Source organism: Oncorhynchus clarkii, chromosome 5 (genome assembly GCF_045791955.1).
Source record: "Oncorhynchus clarkii lewisi isolate Uvic-CL-2024 chromosome 5, UVic_Ocla_1.0, whole genome shotgun sequence".
Classification (NCBI taxonomy): Eukaryota; Metazoa; Chordata; class Actinopteri; order Salmoniformes; family Salmonidae; genus Oncorhynchus; species Oncorhynchus clarkii.
This window is the reverse complement of record NC_092151.1, coordinates 37,876,403-37,899,727: the sequence shown is the minus strand read 5'-3', so window position 1 is coordinate 37,899,727 and position 23,325 is coordinate 37,876,403. Positions and strand designations below refer to the sequence as shown.

Here is a 23,325-nt window from a genome sequence, read left to right as displayed (position 1 = left end):
TATATATATACAGTGGGGAGAACAAGTATTTGATACACTGCCGATTTTGCAGGTTTTCCTACTTACAAAGCATGTAGAGGTATGTAATTTTTATCATAGGTACACTTCAACTGTGAGAGACGGAATCTAAAACAAAAATCCAGAAAATCACAATGTATGATTTTTAAGTAAATAATTTGCATTTTATTGCATGACATAAGTATTTGATACATCAGAAAAGCAGAACTTAATATTTGGTACAGGAACCTTTGTTTGCAATTACAGAGATCATACGTTTCTCGTGATACATGGCCCCATCCATCCTTCCCTCAATACGGTGCAGTCGTCCTGTCCCCTTTGCAGAAAAGCATCCCCAAAGAATGATGTTTCCACCTCCATGCTTCACGGTTGGGATGGTGTTCTTGGGGTTGTACTCATCCTTCTTCTTCCTCCAAACACGGCGAGTGGAGTTTAGACCAAAAAGCTCTATTTTTGTCTCATCCGACCACATGACCTTCTCCCATTCCTCCTCTGGATCATCCAGATGGTCATTGGCAAACTTCAGATGGGCCTGGACATGCACTGGCTTGAGCAGGGGAACCTTGCGTGCGCTGCAGGATTTTAATCAGTGACGGCGCAGTGTGTTACTAATGGTTTTCTTTGAGACTGTGGTCCCAGCTCTCTTCAGGTCATTGACAAGGTCCTGCCGTGTAGTTCTGGGCTGATCCCTCACCTTCCTCATGATCATTGATGCCCCACGAGGTGAGATCTTGCATGGAGCCCCAGACCGAGGGTGATTGACCGTCATCTTGAACTTCTTCCATTTTCTAATAATTGCGCCAACAGTTGTTGCCTTCTCAAAAAGCTGCTTGCCTATTGTCCTGTAGCCCATCCCAGCCTTGTGCAGGTCTACAATTTTATCCCTGATGTCCTTACACAGCTCCCTGGTCTTGGCCATTGTGGAGAGGTTGGAGTCTGTTTGATTGAGTGTGTGGACAGGTGTCTTTTATACAGGTAACGAGTTCAAACAGGTGCAGTTAATACAAGTAATGAGTGGAGAACAGGAGGGCTTCTTAAAGAAAAACTAACAGGTCTGTGAGAGCCGGAATTCTTACTGGTTGGTAAGTGATCAAATACTTATGTCATGCAATAAAATGCAAATTAATTACTTAAAAACCATACAATGTGATTTTCTGGATTTTTGTTTTAGATTCCGTCTCTCACAGTTGAAGTGTACCTATGATAAAAATTACAGACCTCTACATGCTTTGTAAGTAGGAAAACCTGCAAAATCGTCAGTGTATCAAATACTTGTTCTCCCCACTGTATATATACAGTGGGGCAAAACAGTACTTAGTCAGCCACCAATTGTGCAAGTTCTCCCACTTTGCAAATAAATAAATTAAAAATTCTACAATGTGATTTTCTGGATGTTTTTTCTCATTTTGTCTGTCATAGTTGAAGTGTACCTATGATGAAAAACACAGGCCTCTCTCATCTTTTTAAGTGGGAGAACTTTCACAATTGGTGGCTGACTAAATACTTTTTTGCCCCACTGTATAAACTGTATTAACTTTTTTTTCCCTCTTCACATTTTCAAAAAGTCTATTTATATTTTCCAACGGGACTATACATTTGGGTGAGTATTTTGTGTGCAAATTAACTCAAGCTTACAGACAATGTCAAATGTGATATAGCAAAGCACCTGAGTGATTTGGGTGCGTAATTACGCAGGTACTTTCCCGAAACGGATGACACAAACAACTGGATTCATTATCCCTTTCATGCCCTGCCTCCAGCCCACTTACCGATATCTGTACAAGAGAGCCTCATCGAAATTGCAACAAGCGGTTCTGTGAAAATTGAATTTAATCAGAAGCCACTGCCAGATTTCTGGATTGTGCTGTGCTCAGAGTATCCTGCCTCTGCAAATTGTGCTGTTAAGACACTGATGCCCTTTGCAACCACGTACCTATATGAGAGTGGATTCTCGGCCCTCACTAGCATGAAAACTAAATACAGGCACAGACTGTGTGTGGAAAAAGACTGAGACTCTCTCCAATACAACCCAACATTGCAGAGTTATGTGTATACTTTCAAGCACACCCTTCTCATTAACTTGTGGTGAGTTATTCACAATTTTCGATGAACAAATAAAGTTTTATATGTAAAATGGTTAAATAAAGAACAAAATTATTTATTATTATTATATTATTATTTGTGCCCTTGTCCTATAAGAGCTCTTTGTCACTTCCCACGAGCTGGGTTGTGACAAAAACTCACACTCATTCTTATGTTTAACCTCTCTTGGGTAGGGGGCAGTATTTTGACGTCCGGATGAAAAGTGTGCCCAAAGTAAACTGCCTGTTACTCAGGCCCAGAAGCGAGGATATGCATATCATTCAGCCTACCACTATTTTCAATGGCTAGTCCGCCCTTCCAGATTGCAGTTCCTAGGACTTAGAAAGAGTTTCAGGCTGTTTCTTGGAAAAGGGTGGCTCCCATTTTGGCTGTAGTGTTTCCAAGTGCGTGGAAGAGAGCGTGTTCTTTGGTATTTTTCTCCGGTAAAGACAATAACGATTCTCTGTCTTAAATTTGATTGTTTATTTCCATATTAGGGTACCTAAGGTTTGATTATAAATGTTGTTTGACTTGTTTGGAAAAGTTTATTAGTAACGTTTGGGATTCATTTTGTTTGCATTTTGATGGAGGGAAACTGGGGGGATTATTGACTGAAGCGCGCCAGCTAAACTGAGTTTTTAAGGATATAAAGAAGGGCATTATTGAACAAAAGGACAATTTGTGATGTAACTGGGACCTTTTGGAGTGCCAACAGAAGAAGATCATCAAAGGTAAGGTATTTTTTTATATCGCTATTTCTGCCTGGTTGAAATATATTTTTAATGTGTTTGTATGCGGGGCGCTATCCTCAGATAATCGCATGGTTTGCTTTCGCCTTAAAGCCTTTTTGAAATCTGACACAGTGGCTGGATTAACAAGAAGTTAAGCTTTATTATTGATGTATTAAACTTGTGATTTTATGAAAGTTAAATATTTATAATACTGTAGTCTGCAATTTCACCAGATGTTGGCCAGGTGGGATGCTACTGTCCCATTTGCCCATAAGAAGTTAATAAATGTATCATATGGTGTGATTGTGGCAGGCTTACAATGATGGTGAAAAACCTTTGAGAGTGCGCTGATCCTGGTGCTAGAGGGGGTACGCAGCTGGAGGTTGAATGTTTGAAGGGGTACGGGACTATAAAACGTTTGGGAACCACTGGCCTAGAGTAACAAACTAATACAAATCTATTATGTTCTTTGAAATATTAGTTTTTAAGTATTCTAATGTTACCTAACACCTCTAGAAACACAACTAAATTATTATTCCTTGACCTGTTCCACATTTTGTTACTTATAATGGGAAAAAAAGCAATCTACACACACTACCCCATAAATGACAAAGCAAAAACGTTTGTTTTTTTATGTTTGCAAATGTAATAAAAAGAAAAAACATAAATACATATTTATATACGTATTCAGACCCTTTCCTATGAGACTAGAAATTGAGCTCTGGTGCATCCTGTTTCCATTGATCATCCTTGTGTAATGAACACGATGGGAGACAGAGAGCTAGTTTCAAGCACAGGGCGCAGCAGGTGTTTATTTGTAAAGGACCACAGGAGGAGTCAGGTAGCTGGGTACAGGGGCAGGCAGAAGATCATACACAGGGGGTTTCAAAAAGGCAATAGTACAGGCAGGGAATAGGCAAAATACGTTGTTAGTGAGGCAGGCAAAAACTATCATACACGAGAGAATTACATTACGGGAAAAAACAGAGCTCCGAATAGAAGTGTGTCACAAAAACAATACCTCACAATGATGGGGTGCAAAGAACTGAACTAAATAGTGTGTGATAATGACATACAGGCGTGTGAACAGGTGATCAGGAATTCAGGTGATTGGGATCTGGAAAGTGAGCTGCGTTCAGGAGATCTATGTGTTTGAGAGTGTGAGTTGGAAAGTGAGCTGGAAAGTGAGCTGCGTTCAGGGGATCTACGTGTTTGAGTGTGAGTTGGAAGCAGACGTTACACCTTGAGATGTTTCTCCAACTTGACTGGAGTCCACCTGTGGTAAATTCAATTGATTGGACATGATTTGGAAAGGCACACACCTGTCTATATAAGGTCCCACAGTGGACAGTGCATGTCAGAGCAAAAACCAAGTCAAGAGGTCAAAGGCATTGTCCGTAGAGCTCTGAGACAGGATCGTGTCGAGGCACAGATCTAGGGAAGGGTACCAAAAAATGTCTGCAGCATTGAAGGTCCCCAAGAACACATTCTTAAATGAAAGAAGTTTGGAACCACCTGGCCAAACTGAGCAAATTGGGGGAGAAGTGTCTTGGTCAGGGATGCGACCAAGAACCCGATGGTCACTCTGACAGAGCTCTAGAGTTCCTCTGTGGAGATGGGAAAACCTTCCAGAAGGACAACCATCTCTGCAGCACTCCACCAATCAGGCCTTTATGGTAGAGTGGCCAGTAGGAAGCCACTCCTCAGTAAAAGGCACATGACAGCCCGCACATGAGAAATAATATTCTCTGGTCTGATGAAACCAAGATGGAACTCTTTGGCCTGAATGCCAAACGTCAAGTCTGAAGGAAACCTGGCACCATCCCTACGGTGAAGCATGGTGGTGGCAGCATCATGCTGTGGGGTTGTTTTTCAGCGGCAGGGACTGGGAGACTAGTCAGGATCAAGGCAAAGATGATGGAGCAAAGTACAGATAGATTCTTGATGAAAACCTGCTCCAGAGAGCTCAGAACCTCAGATTGGGGTGAAGGTTCACATTCCAGCAAGACAACGACCCTAAGCACACAGCCAAGACAATGCAGGAGTGGCTTTGGGATAAGTCTTTGAATGTCCTTGAGTGGCCCAGCCAGAGCCCGGACTTGAACCCAATCGAACATCTCTGGAGAGACCTGCAAATAGCTGTGCATCAACACTCCCCATCCAACCGGTCAGAGCCTGAGAGGATCTACAGAGAAGAATGGGAGAAACTCCCCAAATACAGGTGTGACAAGCTTGTAGCGTCATACCCAAGACTCGATGCTGTAATGAGTAAACTTTGCCACCATGGCCTTTTTGCCTTTACCTCCCTTATCTCTCACCTCATTTGCTCACATCGTATATAGACTTGTTTATACTGTATTATTGACTGTATGTTTGTTTTACTCCATGTGTAACTCTGTGTCGTTGTATGTGTCGAACTGCTTTGCTTTATCTTGGCCAGGTCGCAATTGTAAATGAGAACTTGTTCTCAACTTGCCTACCTGGTTAAATAAAGGTGAAATAAATAAATAAATAAATAAAAGGGTCTGAATACTTATGTAAATGTATTATTTATGGGTTTTTTAAATATACATTTGCAAACATTTCTACAAACCTATTTTTGCTTTGTCATTATGGGGTATTGTGTCTAGATTGATGAGGGGGAAAAACTATTTCAACAATTTAAGAATAAGGCTGTAACGTAACAAAATGTGGAAGAAGTCAAGGGGTCTGGATACTTTCCGAAGGCACTGTATATTTTTATATGGATATATTCCAAAAAGATTTATTTATGCAATGTTTGCTGCACCTTGCAGGTTGATATACATTTAATGCATATGCTAAAGGGAACGCCTGCCAATGTTTTCTAGCGGGTACTTATATGATGTAAGGCAGACACATCCACAGAAAATATAGATGGCCTGTGTAAGGCTTTCTTTCTTAAAAAAAAAACAGTGTTAGGGTGCATTTTTACACTGTACATTGTATATTTGAAATGAATTATCTTAAGTGTTTTACAGTACGTGCATGTAAGAATTACTTATTTTTCCATCATTTGCTTTCCCTTTGTTTATTGGTCCATTTGTTCAGGAGGAATGTGTTTGTTGTTCCCAGACGGAGGGAAGAGCGAGAGAATAGCAGAAGGTGAAAATGGGAAGTTATTTCACATCAGGCTGGTAGTAGTGAGATTCCAGTCACTGCAAACACTGACTCAGGACATTCCTCAGAACGAGCTGTCAACCAGCCTCGTCTCAATCATGAACTGTTGCTTTCTGTCAGGCCCTGGAGCATAGTCGAGTGTCTGTTGTGACTGAACTGAACAGTACGTCACACACAGAAAGTGACTTCTTTACAATTTGACACAGCAAGAACTCTAAATCCCCAAAACAGATTGCGATGTCAAATTATCTCAGTGCTCTCGAATGACCTCTAAGATGTCAAATGATTTCTATATATAGTGGATACTCCTCTACCAAGCAACTGAAAAAACAATACAAACAATAGGTGCAAAAACCGTAAGCCATTCAGAGAAACAAACATGGCCCCAATCTCAATCTATGCTTGCTACAACACTGACCGCCAATGAAAGGCTGTTATTCTAGTGCAGTACGAGGCCTATTCACTGGACCTACTTAACAGTGCACCTGAAACACACCTGCTCCTCACGTTTCAACCATGGGCACCGCTGGTTATAAAACAACCAGATGGAGATGCAGATGGATTGAATCTAACTGTAAAAAGTTTCACCGGTTGGCCTCTCACTGCAGAGAAGGTGCCCCATAGAAAGAAAGGGTTCTTGTGATTTTCCATGGCCAACGCAGGCCACCCCAGGCACTGGCCAAGAACAGCACAAATCTCTCTCCCTCCCTCCATTTGTCTCTCTTTCCCTCTCTCCGTCAGTGTGTTCTGCTCACAGAGCCTGGTCTTGCCTGCCTGTATCCTGGGTCTTTCCAATGAGAGGTCCACCTTGTTTGTGTCAGCAGCAGGCTTGCCAGTGTCATACCTCAGTTTCCTCTCTCTAGCAAAGCTCATATTCAATCAATGAACACCTGATAATTTCCCCCTGGCGGCTTCTCACAACAAGCCAGTGAGAGTGAGTGACATCTCTGAAAGTCATGGGTAATGAAAACTGAGAAACATATGGTATGGTCAAATAAATCTGGAGCATTCTGAGGGGGGACCAGTACACATTTAAAGAAGCCTTATAAGAGAGTGATAGCACTGAAAAAGTTGATTAAAAGTCACATTTGTTCATCACTAAGAAAGCAAGAAATATCTAATAGCCACCATTGATCAAGATATTGAATGTGAACCTTTGCTCATATGAAGCAGTGCTAATGGTTTCTGCCGTGCACTGTGCAGGTTGGAGGTGCCAAACTATAGCCTAGCTGTCAGTTCACACTAACCCTTTCATTAAACACTGAAACAGACAAACTCAGTGGGACAGAAGAGCTGTTGTTCCACATGCTTGTAAAACAATATTGCAGAAAAAAATAATCATTGCAGCACTTAAGCAATCATCACTCCCTGTACACCCAACCCCAGCTCTAAAACCTGCCACAGAAAACTTGGCTGGAGCACCAGGAATACTGTACAAGACAGGCGGGAGTACCAGGAATACTGTACAAGACAGGCTGGAGCACCAGGAATACTGTACAAGACAGGCTGGCGCACCAGGAATACTGTACAAGACAGGCTGGAGCACCAGGAATACTGTACCATGCAGGCTGGAGCACCAGGAATACTGTACAAGGCAGGCTGGAGCACCAGGAATACTGTACAAGACAGGCTGGAGCACCAGGAATACTGTACAAGACAGGCTGGAGCACCAGGAATACTGTACAAGACAGGCTGGAGCACCAGGAATACTGTACAAGGCAGGCTGGAGCACCAGGAATACTGTACAAGACAGGCTGGAGCACCAGGAATACTGTACAAGGCAGGCTGGAGCACCAGGAATACTGTACAAGGCAGGCTGGAGCACCAGGAATACTGTACAAGACAGGCTGGAGCACCAGGAATACTGTACAAGAGAGGCATGAGCACCAGGAATACTGTACAAGACAGGCTGGAGCACCAGGAATACTGTACAAGACAGGCTGGAGCACCAGGAATACTGTACAGGACAGGCTGGAACACCAGGAATACTGTACAGGACAGGCTGGAGCACCAAGAATACTATACAGGACAGGCTGGAGCACCAGGAATACTGTACAAGACAGGCTGGAGCACCAGGAATACTGTACAAGACAGGGGGATCACTTTTTAAACCAAAGAGAGAGAGAGAGTCCGTTTAGCATTAGAACACGGCCCAGACGAGCTCAACATAAATAAATATTTGGACTGTGGCTGAGACAAGTTGTTTTAAATTAAAACGGAAAAGTTAGACCTCAGATTTTCTTAAACATGAGGGACGGAGCTAGGGGAAAAACCCTGGCTGCCTTTCCAAGTCAACCAGGAGTGTTGAATGAAAGGCTCGTTCCTAGTGTCTAGGCAGCAGTGCATTGGGTGGAACTGACTGGACACTGGAAACCAAAAGGTCTAATTAAGGGGGTCCTCTTATGGTCAGACAAACCTGAGCCGACAGCAGGGGTCACTATGCTGGCCCACAAACCCCCTGTGACCCCCACACCTGCTTGGCTGCATTAGCCCGGATGTGTCCGAGTGATGTGGACACCCCGAGTCTGAGGCACGGGACTGACAAAACAACACTGAATCTACAGTCCTGACACAACCCTACCTACAACACACTGGATCAACAGTACTGACACAACCCTACCTACAACACACTGGACCAACAGTACTGACACAACCCTACCTACAACACACTGGACCAACAGTACTGACACAACCCTACCTACAACACACTGGACCAACAGTACTGACACAACCCTACCTACAACACACTGGACCAACAGTACTGACACAACCCTACCTACAACACACTGGACCAACAGTACTGACACAACCCTACCTACAACACACTGGACCAACAGTACTGACACAACCCTACCTACAACACACTGGACCAACAGTACTGACACAACCCTACCTACAACACACTGGAACTACAGTACTGACACAACCCTACCTACAACACAGAGTACCGAACAGTATAGTACAGCCATGGATGTGTCATGACTCACACTGGACCTACAGTACGGGGCCCAGTTTCCCGATAGCGATGGATCTTAGGCTTACCAGTGTTTTAACTATGCATCTTTCCTACAATGGTCGAAGGTGTAACGCTGAAAGAAAGTTCGCTAAGCGCGCCGTTGGAGCATGTGTCGATACTGATCGAAAGAAAGGCAGCGCTGCTCTCAGATCAGCTTTCCTTACTCAAATCTTACCTTAACGTTAGAATTACTCCACAATACTGACGTCGGATCAGCTCCTAGAGAGATATTATGATGTAACGGCTGCATATATTGAGGGGGCTTATTGTAATGCTTACCCTATAAAGAATGCACTCAATCCCAGATTCATTACAGAACACAACCCTACCGCACACTAGACCGACTGTGGTCAAAATACCATTCATGGTACACATTCAACTTAAATCCAAATGCATGAATAGAATAGTGTACTGAATGTCTCTTTCAGACACCTGGATCTCCTAAATCAACCCTGTTCATTCACAGACAGGAATGTTTTGTCTGGGCTGTTTGGGGCTTGTAGCGGTGCTGCGTTCTACAAAGAGCCTCAACACTCGTTACAATAACGGGAGCTCAGTGTGGGTTGTTGGGGGACTGGGGGCTCTCGTCTGAGCGAGCGGGGTCGGCCTGGTATACAGCCGTGTCAAAAGTTCATGCCCTCCCTGGGGCATTCACACAGTAAAACAAAGAGATCACACAGACTGCGCCAGCGAGCGCCACGCTAACGAGGCTGATCGTTACTGTGGCGCCACCTGTCTCCCTCATCCAATTAGGCTGAACAAGACCAAGGTGCTAATCAACCGGCTGACCAGCCTAGAGGGGAGAGGAGAGGGGGAGAGGAGAGGGGGAACAGGAAAAACAATAGGATCAAAGAGAAGAGGAAAAAAACAAGCAGAGAAAGGTAGGGGGAGGGAAAGAGATGGAGAGAGAGAGAGAGAGAGAGAGAGAGAGAGAGAGAGAGAGAGGAAGAGAGGGAGTGAGAGGGATGGGGGGAGACAGAGAGCAAGAGTCAGGGCCGAATAAGAGATACCTCTTTCTCCGTTTACAGCTCGAGCAAACTGAGACAACATCCAAAGTTCAAATGTTTTATTATAAAACATGAAGGTACAGCAGTGTCCTGATTGGTGCTCTGTGGATGAACAGATAATTGGTCCAGTAAAAATAGGAGAGGTCAAAAGGGAGGGACAAAGCAGACTGGCTGCACAGTTGGAATGGGAGCGAGGCGCCCAGAAGGACTGGGTGTGCTCTGAGGTTCACAGAAACTGTAATTATGGGAAAAAGGCATGCGTGTTTACAATATCACACTCTTCCTAACAAGCACTAATTGCGTGTGTGCAGTGAGCGCATGTAGGAATGTCTGAGCACAGCCAGAGTGCAGGGAGAGTTCAGTGAGGAGTTTGGTCAACGGACGACCTGGTTTGTGTCAAACCTGTCAAAAACAATATACACGGCGAAATATAAGACTGAAGTAATTGGGGCTTGTTAGAACACCCAGATAAATTAAACAAAATTTGGTTAGATAGGAAAACACTCCAAGTGGTAAATTAACGAGTCTGAAGAATACTATTGATGCCCAAAATAACTCCTAATGAGGGAGAAAGAGGCTCAGAAAGACAGGCGTGAAGGGTTTTCTGTTGGTGCATTAATTGGTGCATGTCCAGACACAAAAGTGTGTAGTGATCACATACATGCATATGTGTGTGTGTGTGTGTGTGTGTGTGTGAGACACATACTCTCTGCCCCTTTATCACAATGAGGGCAAACAGCCGTGCCCCCTGTGTCCCAGTATGTGTAGGACCATCCGTCACGCTTGGCTTCCTAAACATAGTCTAGTCTCTGTTGGTTACAGTTAGCACCAGTATCTCTGTGCAACAGAGCCCTACCCTACTGCACAGCCTGGGTCCTGCCCTTCTCTCTCTCCGCCAATCATAGTCCAATCGCTGTTACAGTGGGACTCTGTGTGCCATAGAGAGAGCCCTGTTCTACAGCCACTCTCTAGTCCACACTCTCCAGTCTCCACCCCCGATCTCCAGTCACTCACCCCCAGCTTTACCAAACATGTAGTCCCAGTCTACCCAGAGCCTCTGTGCCATAAAGCCTGTCTCTCCACCAAACACAGACCAGTCTATGCACTCTAAGTATGGCTGACTGGAATGGCTAACAGTGGTGTGTATTCGTGGGTGCCAAGGGAAGCCAAGCATTCCCCAACAATTGACCAAGAAAAAAACATAATTGATTGATCTTTCATCTCTCCGTGTTTCATCATTTTCTTCAATTCGCAAGAGGCTCCAGAGAACGCATCCGAGCGAGCGAAACAGCTTGCTCACATGCTGTAGATGTGCAGCCCATCTGTGATGCTGTCTGGTCAAAAAGAGTATGATATTGTTGCCGCTCGTAGCATTGAATGCAAGGGAAGCCAGCATGCATTTGGCCTCCCTTGATAAAAAATATATAAAATAATAGCCAATCAGAGTTGAGCTAAACTGAGTGAGGTCAACTGTGAATGGTCCTGGCGCACAAAAAACAAGTGTCAATGGAATCCAGTTTGGATTTGGCTTCACACCAATCACATCAAAAGCCCCCAAATGACTGAATTGTTGCATCTCGTTATGTTGTTGTCCTATGGTGGCTAGCCAGCTAGCTAATATTGTCCCTTTCCTAAACTAGCCATGGATGGAGATGGGATTTGGACTTGTGGTTTTACTTAATTCTCCGTACTGACCAATGATTATAACGGTAATTCTGATCTAACCATGAATTCATACTTGTTGTGTCCCTGGCCTGAGAGGATGGAAGTTCAATATGTAGCTAAATGTAGAAGGCTAATGTTAACTAGCTAACGTTGCCCATGAATGGAAGATAGGCGAGCGAGCAAGCATTTTAGCCAGGTAGCCTAGGACAACAGAAACTAAAAGCATGTAGCCTACTGTATGACAGAGTCATAGATCGTTTCGGCAACATGAAAGAGAGAAGGATGGCATTGGCGTTTCTCTACAAGTAGGGTGAGTAAACATGTTTATTCTACTTGCACTCACGCACACAAAAATCAGAACCAAGGACAGCCACATCATATTTAGCTTCTGTTGATTGGACACAGTTGTTTTTGGTATCTTTCAGTTGTCAGTGTATTAGACTAAGCGCGGGTGATTTGATGATGTTGAAATGTTGTCAGGGGTCAGGGGTAATCAACTACTAATTGAGAAGGTCCAGGTGACACACATTTCCTAGCTGGCAAAGGTCAGGATGGATATCGTCCTTTATCAACACAGTGGTACAGCGTAGTAACAAACACAGTCTTCTACAACTTAGGAAACATGTTGTTGTATAAAATGCACATTCAAATACATTCAACGAGATAATTAGACATTTGAACGAATGACTTCTTTCTTTTGAATGTAAACATGTGCATCATCATTGCTGAAGAACAAAAGTGGTTGCGTAGTTGTAATATTTAAATTCAATTTAAGTGCTTTTTTTTTGGAGAACAAAGGCGAGTTGTTAAAAAAAAGTAGCATCTGAACGCACAGAAAGCCACTGTGGGCCTTGCAATATTCACGCATGTCACTCTGGGCCTTGCATCAATGAGAGAAATTACACTTTGTCTCCTGCCAATACTTTGAACTTTGGCACAAATGGTGTGAGAGCAACTCTGAGACACTGGTGCAGGTGTTCATCGGTGAGCCTGGTGTGGTATTCGTTTTTACTAAATGCAATATTTGCTTTGTGGACTTCACCAGACAGATGTTGCTCTCCGGTTTTGTGACGAAACAAAAGGTGTGGTTGAATTTATTCTGCCACTGTGTCTTCTTATTATAAAGGCATATGAACTAACAGGTTATAGAGCAAACGACAAAATTATCACAATTAACACTTAGGTTGTAATGTGGCTTTTTTTCCTGGCTAGACTTCCCCAGTTATTTTACCCACACACCCCTACTGCTGGCTAACACAGTGTTTAATGGCACATTAACCAGCCATATACTCCCCCCCCCAAAGAATGACCCCTTCTTAAAAAGACAATCCAAGCCGTTGTGATTAATGATGTTTTTATTCATGTAGTTTTATGGCTCTATAATTTGCAGGATATTAATAGTCACATAGCCCACACCCTCCAGCCAGCCAAGGTGTAGTGAGACTATGTACCTGCTGTATGTTGAGTTTGATTGAGAGGGAAAGCCCAGGGAAAGAGTCTCCTGCGTATATTTTCCATGTTCAGCTTGCCGAACCACTCCCTCTCAACACTCAGCTGCTGAAAGCTCTTTTGTCTGTGAGTGGCACAGGGGCCACAGTGACACTTAATACCTTACCTCACCTTGACCACTTGGTTATTTGTTTCATCTCTTCTCTACACTTCACCCCCCTCACACCCTTGTTTTGTTACCTTGACCACTTGCCCACTCTCCCCAATAGATGTAACGCAGAGAGTAAAGGGTTCACCCACCTATGTCTGCGTGTCTCTCAGTCACTCCTGGCTATTCCACACAACCCAGATGTAGAACTTGTATTTCGGTCACCTGCCCAAGACAAGAGATAGAGGCAACAAATGACAACTCTGACAAAGGCTTCAGAACTGACAATGCTATCCATCAGGAAAACAATCAGCGTGGAGAAAGATAAACAAAAGGGGGGGGGGGACATACAGACGACTCTCACTAACACACAGTAGAAGGGCAGTGAAAGTTTGAAAGGATAAAGCGAGGGAGCGAAAGAGATGAAAAGGAGAAGTATTTTTAGCCCACGTTGCACATGACCGACTGTCACTTGCTATAATAATTGACGCGTTATAGGTGTTATCCTGTTCTCCACGGTCAAACACAGTACTGGAGGCACACAGCTGTTGTTGCTCTGGCTGCAGGCACAACACCAGTTAGAAACACAACGTGAGTAGGAGGAGAGTGTTTGACCAGCCTGTTTTTTCTTTCCGTCCCGCTCTCATCTTCTCTTAGTCTGACATTCCCTCCTTATCTCTCCAAACAGTAGTTAAGTCACAGTCGTTTCATGTCACTTAATCTCTGATGTTCACTTGTCACACTTTCCTCCTCACGGGACAATGACTGGAAGGTCACACACAGCTCACCTGCGTGACCACAATCAGATTACAGACACACACACACACACTCAATCATACTTATCTATTATCTCTGCCTCTGTGACGGTCTGGATCCCAACAATAATAAATAGAGATGGATCATAAAGATAGGGCCAGTCTGATGGGTGGCCATGTTGTTTCTATCTGAGTGATGGGTGTCCATGTTGTTTCTGTCTGAGTGATAGGTGGCCATGTTGTTTCTGTCTGAGTGATGGGTGGCCATGTTGTTTCTGTCTGAGTGATGGGTGGCCATGTTGTTTCTGTCTGAGTGATGGTGGCCATGTTGTTGCTGTCTGAGTGATAGGTGGCCATGTTGTTTCTGTCTGAGTGATAGGTGGCCATGCTGTTTCTGTCTGAGTGATGGGTGGCCATGTTGTTTCTGTCTGAGTGATGAGTGGCCATGTTGTTTCTGTCTGAGTGATGGGTGGCCATGTTGTTTCTGTCTGAGTGATGGGTGGCCATGTTGTTTCTGTCTGAGTGATGGGTGGCCATGTTGTTTCTGTCTGAGTGATAGGTGGCTATGTTGTTTCTGTCTGAGTGATGGGATGTTGTTCCTGTCTGAGTGATGGGTGGCCATGTTGTTTCTGTCTGAGTGATGGGTGGCCATGTTGTTTCTGTCTGAGTGATGGGTGGCCATGTTGTTTCTGTCTGAGTGAAAGGTGGCCATGTTGTTTCTGTCTGAGTGATAGGTGGCCATGTTGTTTCTGTCTGAGTGATAGGTGGCTATGTTGTTTCTGTCTGAGTGATAGGTGGCTATGTTGTTTCTGTCTGAGTGATGGGATGTTGTTCCTGTCTGAGTGATGGGTGGCCATGTTGTTTCTGTCTGAGTGATGGGTGGCCATGTTGTTTCTGTCTGAGTGATGGGTGGCCATGTTGTTTCTATCTGAATGATGGGTAGCCATGTTGTTTCTGTCTGAGTGATGGGTGACCATGTTGTTCCTGTCTGAGTGATGGGTGGCCATGTTGTTTCGGTCTGAGTGATGGGTGGCCATGTTGTTTCTGTCTGAGTGATGGGTGGCCATGTTGTTTCTGTCTGAGTGATGGGTGGCCATGTTGTTTCTGTCTGAGTGATGGGTGGCCAGGTTGTTTCTGTCTGAGTGATAGGTGGCCATGTTGTTTCTGTCTGAGTGATAGGTGGCCATGTTGTTTCTGTCTGAGTGATGGGTGGCCATGTTGTTTCTGTCTGAGTGATGGGTGGCCATGTTGTTTTTGTCTATGTGATGGGTGGCCATGTTGTGTGTGAGGACACATGCACACATGGCACGGCTCCTCTCTACATCCCACTGAGACTGAGGGAGGTCACAGTCCTTCCTGACTCTTCCCAGGCTCTCTCTCTCAGCAGAGCAGAACGTTCTCCCGGTTCCTCTGCGGCCTGGGAGCCCCAGGCTCATTCGATAGTGACACAGATACGGACCCAGCCTCACAAGCCTCAGCCGCCTCTGTGGTCCATCTGCTGTTCTACTGAACTCCTCCTGAACCCAGCAGCACCAACTAACCCACTGGAGGACGATGCAACATCAACACAATGGCCACTTTTACCAGACTGTGTACTGACAAACCCAACAGCAGACAAACATATTATTTAGTCACCATCTTATATACAGTTGTTTACTTATTGTGTACAGTGCATTCAGAAAGTTTTTAAACCCCTTCACATTTTCCACATTTTTTTAACGTTACAACCTTATTCTAAAATATATATTTTTTGTATCCTCATCAATCTACACACAATACCCCACAATGACGAAGCTAAAACAGGTTTTTAGACATTTTTGCAAATGTATTCAAACGTAAAAAAAAGAAATACCTTATTTACATAAGTATTCAGACCCTTTGCTATGAGTAAGTATATAGTATATAAGTATAAAATAATAGTATAATAATAGTATAATAATAGTATATAAGTATCTATATCCACAGTAAAACAAGTTGTATATCGAAGAAGCCACTGCTCCAAAACCGCCATAGGAAAGCCCGACTACGGTTTGAAACTGCACATGGGGACAAAGATCGTACTTTTTGGAGAAATGTCCTCTGTTCTGATGAAACAAAAATAGAACTGTTTGGCCATAATGACCATTGTTATGTTTGGAGGAAAAAGGGGGAGGCTTGCAAGCCGAAGAACACCATCCCAACCGTGAAGCACGGGGGCGGCAGCATCATGTTGTCGGGGTACTTTGATGCAGGAGGATCTGGTGCACTTCACAAAATAGATGGCATCATGAGGCTGGAAAATTATGTGGATATATTGAAGCAACGTCTCAAGACATCAGTCAGGAAGTTAACGCTTAGTCACAAATGGGTCTTCCAAATGGACAATGACCCCAAGCATACTTCCAAAGTTGTGGCAAAATGGCTTAAGGACAACAAAGTCAAGGCATTGGAGTGGCCATCACAAAGCCCTGACCTCAATCCTATAGAAAATTTGTGGGCAGAACTGAAAAAGCGTGTGCAAGCAAGGAGGCCTACAAACCTGACTCAGTTACACCAGCTCTGTCAGGAGGAATGGGCCAAAATTCACCCAACTTATGGTGGGAAGTTAGTGGAAGGCTACCTGAAACATTTGACCCTAGTTAAACAATTTAAAGGCAATGCTACCAAATACTAATTGAGTGTATGTAAACTGCTGACCCACCGGGAATGTGATGAAAGAAAAAAAAGCTGAAATAAACAATTCTCTCCACTATTATTCTGACATTTCACATTCTTAAAATAAAGTGGTGATCCTAACTGACCTAAGACAGGGCATTTTACTAGGATTAAATGTATTTGGCTAAGGTGTATGTAAACTTCCGACTTCAACTGTACCTAATACTCTACATACCATTTTCTTCCATATGATATACTGTCTGTGTACACCACGTATTTATATTCTGGATTCTGACACAGGCTCACTCTAATATATCTATTCTGGATTGTTAATTGGACTCGTTCTGTAATTTCTTGATTTCTTGTGTCGATTTTTGATTATTGTGTATTTGTATTGTAATTGCGAGTCATTCGATTGCATTGTGGAAGCTAGTAACATAAGTATTTCGCTGCACCTGCTAGAACACCTGCACATATGTGTACACCGCCAATAACCTTTGATTTGATTCTTGACTGAACAATTCACTACCGACTCATGTCCTGTAATTCCACTTGTTGGTTCTCCGTTGTTACCACTGTAGTGGGTGAGACTGTTTCTTTTTAGGCCTTGTAAAAACAGGTACAATTTGAACCGCCCCCTCCTCACCCCTGTCTCCCAGTCTGCTCGGAGGACCACGTCTGACTGTTTAACCATCTGTTGCCGTGTTTGCTGGGAAGGGAAGCCCTGTGGGCCCTGTAATCCTGGCAGGAAAACCCTGTCTCTGGTCTGCTGGCTGACCTATTGTTCATTGTCAATCAGACGCTGCTTTCCTTAATTAGGAGAAACGCTCCAGCAGTTTGGGTCGAGCTCCAGCCTTCCAGTGGAAAAGACAAGCTGTTTTACCTCTCTCTCACTCTCTCTCTCTGTTGTACAGATCCAGGATCTTCATTTGACCACCCGGATGTAAAACTTGTAGTGTATTTCAGGTTAAAAAGGCTTCTGAAGTTTGTAATTTCCCCCAAAATCTCCATTAACTATAATAATAATAATTAACATTTCCTGTTGCTGCAGGACTATTTTCCTGCTGTAGCAAACTGGCTCAAATTAAGACGCTTCATATGTAATGTCAGGCTTAAAACGCAATTATGTGCATTGATAAAACTACTGTACAGTCTATATGTGCAAATCACATGAATCACTCCCAACATAACACTTTATAAATTCACAGAGTTTTCTCAACACTTGAAACACAACGAAGTCCACAGCCTACAGTCTATGAACACAGATATCCTCAGCACCACACTCACATCTCATCTACCCCTCCCTTCACTGATCCACTCTGACGAAACACATGGTGGAAAAACAGACACCTACTCTCCTGTGTGTCCGCTAATAAAACAATGTTCACATGCAGCTCTGATCTGGAACGGAAGAAATGTTTGGCAACAATTACAACATCAAACCTCAGCTTAGATGATGTAGGCATGTTATTATTCTGATTTTAATTGCTCCCAATTGCTGAATTTCAGCAAGACAAACACTAAAAAGTCAAGAAACCACAACTGAAGTTGATGCAGCACAGTCGACATACACCGCTGTCTTAGTTACGTATGTTGGTTTTTTGATTTGTTTCTGTTCATTTCTGAGGTAAATTATTGGGGCGCCACGAAAACCAAGTGCCATCTTTTAATTTAGGCCTGCCATCATTTGAAATACAGCCTTGATATTCTCAACATTCAAATAACAAAGAAGCACTTGATGTTTCTGAACACGTTTTTTTTTTGTCTGTATAAAGAGTTGTGTGACACATATGAATGCTGAGATGAACAATAGTTTGTTTCAGCTCTTCACATCTGTCTGACATTACAGAGCACTTTGGCCATAATTCACGTGCAGTAGAGTGGAAAAACAAGAGCAAGGATGGAAATCACTGAATTGATCCTTCTCTGACATCCAACTGCACAGAGATCATAGAGCAGGGTTCCTCAATAGCTGGTGATTTTATTTGGCACCCCAAGTTTTCTGAGCAAAAAAAAACCCAAACGTTGTTAAATGTTTACTAAATAATTTTCGTTGTTGGACATAACATACTGTACAATCACCAGGGAATCAGCTCAAAGTATTCCCACGCATAAATAGAGAGGTATATGTGATCGTATCCCAATGTAATCAAGGTTTGAAATGATTCTGTATTTGTTAAATACTATATCTGTTTGTGGATTCTTGCAGTCAATTTGCAGTGTACAAATGATTTATAACTATGTTCTGGCCCCCCGACCCTCCACTCATGGAAAAATGGTCTTAAGGCTGAATGTAATTGGGACCCCTGTGTTTTAAGACTGTTAAATCCAATAAATACCATATTTTAAATGGTGTAATGCAGGCATTCCCACTGGGCACACACTGATTGAATCAACATTGTTTCTACATCATTTCAATGAAATTACATTGAACCAATGTGGAATAGAAGTTGAATTGACATCTGAGCCCAGTGGGTTACTTCTATATTATACAATGGGTGGGTCTAATACTGAATGCTGATTGGTTAGAAGGGAAAGGGGGATGGCTAGTCAGTTGTACAACTGAATGCATTCAACTGAAATGTGTCTTCTGCATTTAACCCAACCCCTCTGAATCAGAGACCGCATTACAGCCGGTGTTTATTCCACAAGTTACCACCGGCTAAATCTATGACGTTAAAATGCCTATTTACTCTGTTCTATCTGACTGCGCAATCCACTGTCTCATCAGCCCAGCCAGGCAACTTATAAACTTGATCTCCACTATAAAAAGCAACTAGACCTTATCTCCCATTTCTTTTAGACTAACATTTAGTTTTCTGTCTCTCTGACATTTGCAACATTGTTTCAATATTCAAATTCAATCGCCAGCTGTCCCATGAACGTGTTGGGAGTTGAGATGAGACAGACAGGCAGGTAGTGTTTCTTAGCCAGTTGAAATCATGAATCAGCTGGTATCAACGTTATGGATGTACAGTGCCTTCAGAAGGTATTCAGACCCCTTGACTTTTTCCACATTTTGAGACATTACACCCTTATTCTAAAAGGTATTTAAAAAAAAAAGTCACATCATCAACACAATACCCCATAATGACAAATAAAAATCATTTTTTTAGATTTTTTTGACACAGAGCAAAAAAACTGAACGACTGGGTCACGTCTCTGGCAACTGAACCGATAGAACGAACGGCCAGGCCGCTTCGGTTGGCAACCCTAGATTTGTGTCGGGACTATATCTTGTGGAAGGATGAAATAGCATGAACAAATAATCAAAATAATGTTTTTGATGAAAATATGTCAATCATTATTTGAATAAGTTGGTAACCCTTTGTATAAAAGTGATAATGCCCAAGAAGCCGGTGTTTGGAGGATATATTGCAACAGTTTGCCGGTCCTCGACTTCGTCTCGGGCCTAACAACACCCGTGCCAATATATCCTCCAAACACCGGCTTCTTGGGCATTATCACTTAAATATATATGGTGCACAACTAGAAACAGACTAAACATATCATACTGTACAATAATACAGTATACCATCAAACTGCAGTATGCATGGAATGAAAAACATACAGAAAGCATTGTGATATGTCTGTCTTCATCAGTTAAAACAAACTGCCAACAGAATCCAGAATAGAGAACAGTATGAGCAGGGCCCAGCAGGGTACTACTGTAAGTAGGACACACACTGCCATGGAAAATACAATGAAAGCATGAATGAGTGACAAACTCCGGCTTTTACTATATCTCATCAGATAACAGTCTAACTGAGGCAGAACCACAGTCAATGAAGAAACACAGTCACACACACACATACACTTGACCATGCACACACTGGCGAGCCGCGAGACAGAGGACATTAACAGAAGGCGTGTGAGAAGCCTCTTATCAGCAGAACCTCAACCTATACCTGGATATGAGGAGCAGATTAAGCTATCAGCTACTGTACATTCCAAAGATGTCTAGCTTTTCCCCCTGACGTTGTTGTTTGCTCTCTCCCAATGATAGCGCCGACGAAAACACAGGAAGTGGGTTGCAGGGCGACGGAGCTCACATCGATCGGTAGGCCCGCCTGTCTCTCTGTTTGAGCTGGGTGATGCCTTCCCTCCTCTCCTTCCCCCAGCTCAAGTTTTTCTGCTGCTAATGTATCTCAATATTCCCCCGTCCCGGGCTGCCTTGGCACGGAGTAGTCGATAAGTAACGGCAACGCTATCCATCTCTGAAACATCACTCCTCCACTTACTGTAAGAGCGCATCACTGTAGCCACCACTTTCAACGTTGCTGACATGGAGGTAACAAACACCAGCCAGCCCAGTGCATGATCTGTGACGATCAGATCCAACTAACAGGTCTGGTAGATTTCTACATCAGACAGGTCCCAGACAACAGACCTTTTAGTGTCTAGATTCAGTATTTCTATTAGCCAGAGTATTAGACTTTACATACTATTAGTTGATCGTCAAGGTTGGCATTAAGCTGTATGGTGTCCCAACTATCAATTAGAATACAGTATGATGACATTTTACATTCTCTGAAGTAAATAAATACTGTCGATTTATATTATTTGAAATCAGATTTCTCCCTGGTAAAATAAAGGTAAAAATCAAATAAAAATAAATGTACTGAAACTAACTCTAGACTAATGCAGGTTGGTTTAGCATTCACTTCATTTGACTCCCTCTTGAGAAAGCCATTGCGTTTCGCCATACTCCTATACGCTGAGCCATAATGAAATCCTCACTTTTGGGAGAGATATTTTTGGAGGAATACACTACACTTGAAAGTATTTCACCTTAAAATCGAATGCGTTCAAATCTAAGATTTCTCTGAGCCAGCGGAAAGACCTGGTTCTCACAACTCCAAACCTCCGAAGAGCCTTCGTTCTGGCTTTTGTTTCCCCTTGGCATTTCATTAATCAAACATTGCTTGGCCAGGGAGTTTACTCACCTTGTCAGTCTAAAAGTGGCTGATTTAAAATTTATGGAGAAACAATCACCGCCTTTGGAGTGGTGCCCGTTACCTAGAAGAGCAGTGGCCAACCTTCCGGAGGGAGGACATCTTTGAACCCATCATATCATCAATTAAACAATTCCCTGAAAACGTGACATGTACAGAACGACCTGCTCATCATAACGCTCGCTGTACAGTAGTTGGTGAGTCGTGTTGATCGTGGCAACTCTCTGACCTCCCCCTGCCCCTCCCGACACACAGAATGCAACCTATCAAACACATGTCATTTGATTACTAACAGCTTGCATTTGTTTGACTTTTCCTTGACATTTTGATAGCAAGCCTGTATGTAAATGAGAGTAGAAGTGCAATTCCTCCTGTGCGAACACGGGCCACAGGTGAGGATATGTTAATAGCAGTGACAGCAACGTGAGTTTACGGCAGCAGAGCGACCTGTGCATGCCGTTTACAGAACCTGTGTAATTACTCTGTCAGATACATTAATCACCTGGGAGGGGGAAACAGACAGAGAGACAGACTGGAACCCCAGGCTTTTCCAGTCCCGAGATCAACCATCTAGCAAAACAACTCCAAATCCATAGAGCCATGTCACAAATGTCTCTGTTATGGTTATCAGGTTACCTCCCAAACATCGCACTCCACTCAAATAACACCGCCTCCATTGTTCACATGCATTCGAGGCTATATGTCATGTACACTTTCACTTACTTGGAAGACCATTGCCATGCTATGAGACAGACATAATGTTATCGTTGTGCAAAAGGGCATCTAGGTAGTGCGTGTGTGTCTCCGCCACCAGATCTCAACCCAATTGAAACAGTTATTGGGAGGGTCCAGAGCGGCGCCAGAGACAGTGTTTCCCACCACCAGAATGGTGTCGCATCCCTCCGACAGAGTTCCAGACATTTGAGAAATCTATGCCAAGGCCCACTGAAGCCGTTCTAGCGGCTCGTGGTGCCCCAACGCCCTATTAAGACACCATGGGCTCTCTCTTATTTTGGCAGTTACCTGTAGGTGGTGCTGTGAGGGAAAACCAGATAAGTTTCACTGAAACCCTCTGATCAATCTCAATTCAATTATCAAAATCCGGCAAGCATTTTATATCAAATTCACTGTCCAGACTCCCTTGACGATACCACTCTCTGTCTGAGAGATCTCAATCCATTATAGAGCCACTTATCAGTGTGACGTCATCGCCATCTCGTTCTGGCCGACACTGCTCCATTGAGGTTCACCTCTTTTCCCCTCTGGTTTTGGCAGAGTACTCTGCTCTCCACTCCCGCCATCACCTGTGTTGGTACGTGAGTGAGGGTGCATGGAGTCAGGAATACTCATAAACACACTCAGGTTTCCATGGAAAACAGTGTGGAATTCCTCAAAATAATTGTATTCTGCCGTTTCCTGCCCTCCTAACTCGGGCAGTCGGCCACAGGGTCTGGAAACTGGCTAGCACGGGTGTCTCATTCGTTTCCCGACAGACACCACCATGCCTGCTGCAAGTCAACATGAAGAGACCACAGGGTCCTGCGTTACTGTCGACGACACCCAATGCAGGGTCCCACGCCTACTCCACCTGCCTGCGGAGAATGGCTGTTTCCTGAGGACTCGTCCGCTGTTACAACGGCCAGTGTGGGAGGAGTTCAGACAACGTTTCAGCTAAAAGATGTCTGGTCATGAGGAAATAATGTGATACTTCCAATCAATACCAGGCC

At 43.6% G+C, this 23,325-nt stretch overlaps 1 protein-coding gene across 1 annotated transcript in view; it reads right to left on the bottom strand.

The window, feature by feature from the left end:
- LOC139408779 (bone morphogenetic protein receptor type-1B-like) overlaps nt 1-23,325 on the bottom strand; it is a 104,724-nt gene that overhangs the window by 39,165 nt on the left and 42,234 nt on the right. The window contains exon 3 of the mRNA XM_071153095.1: nt 13,407-13,479. The gene's annotated coding sequence lies outside the window, so the exon portion shown is untranslated. The remainder of the gene's footprint in view (nt 1-13,406; nt 13,480-23,325) is intronic.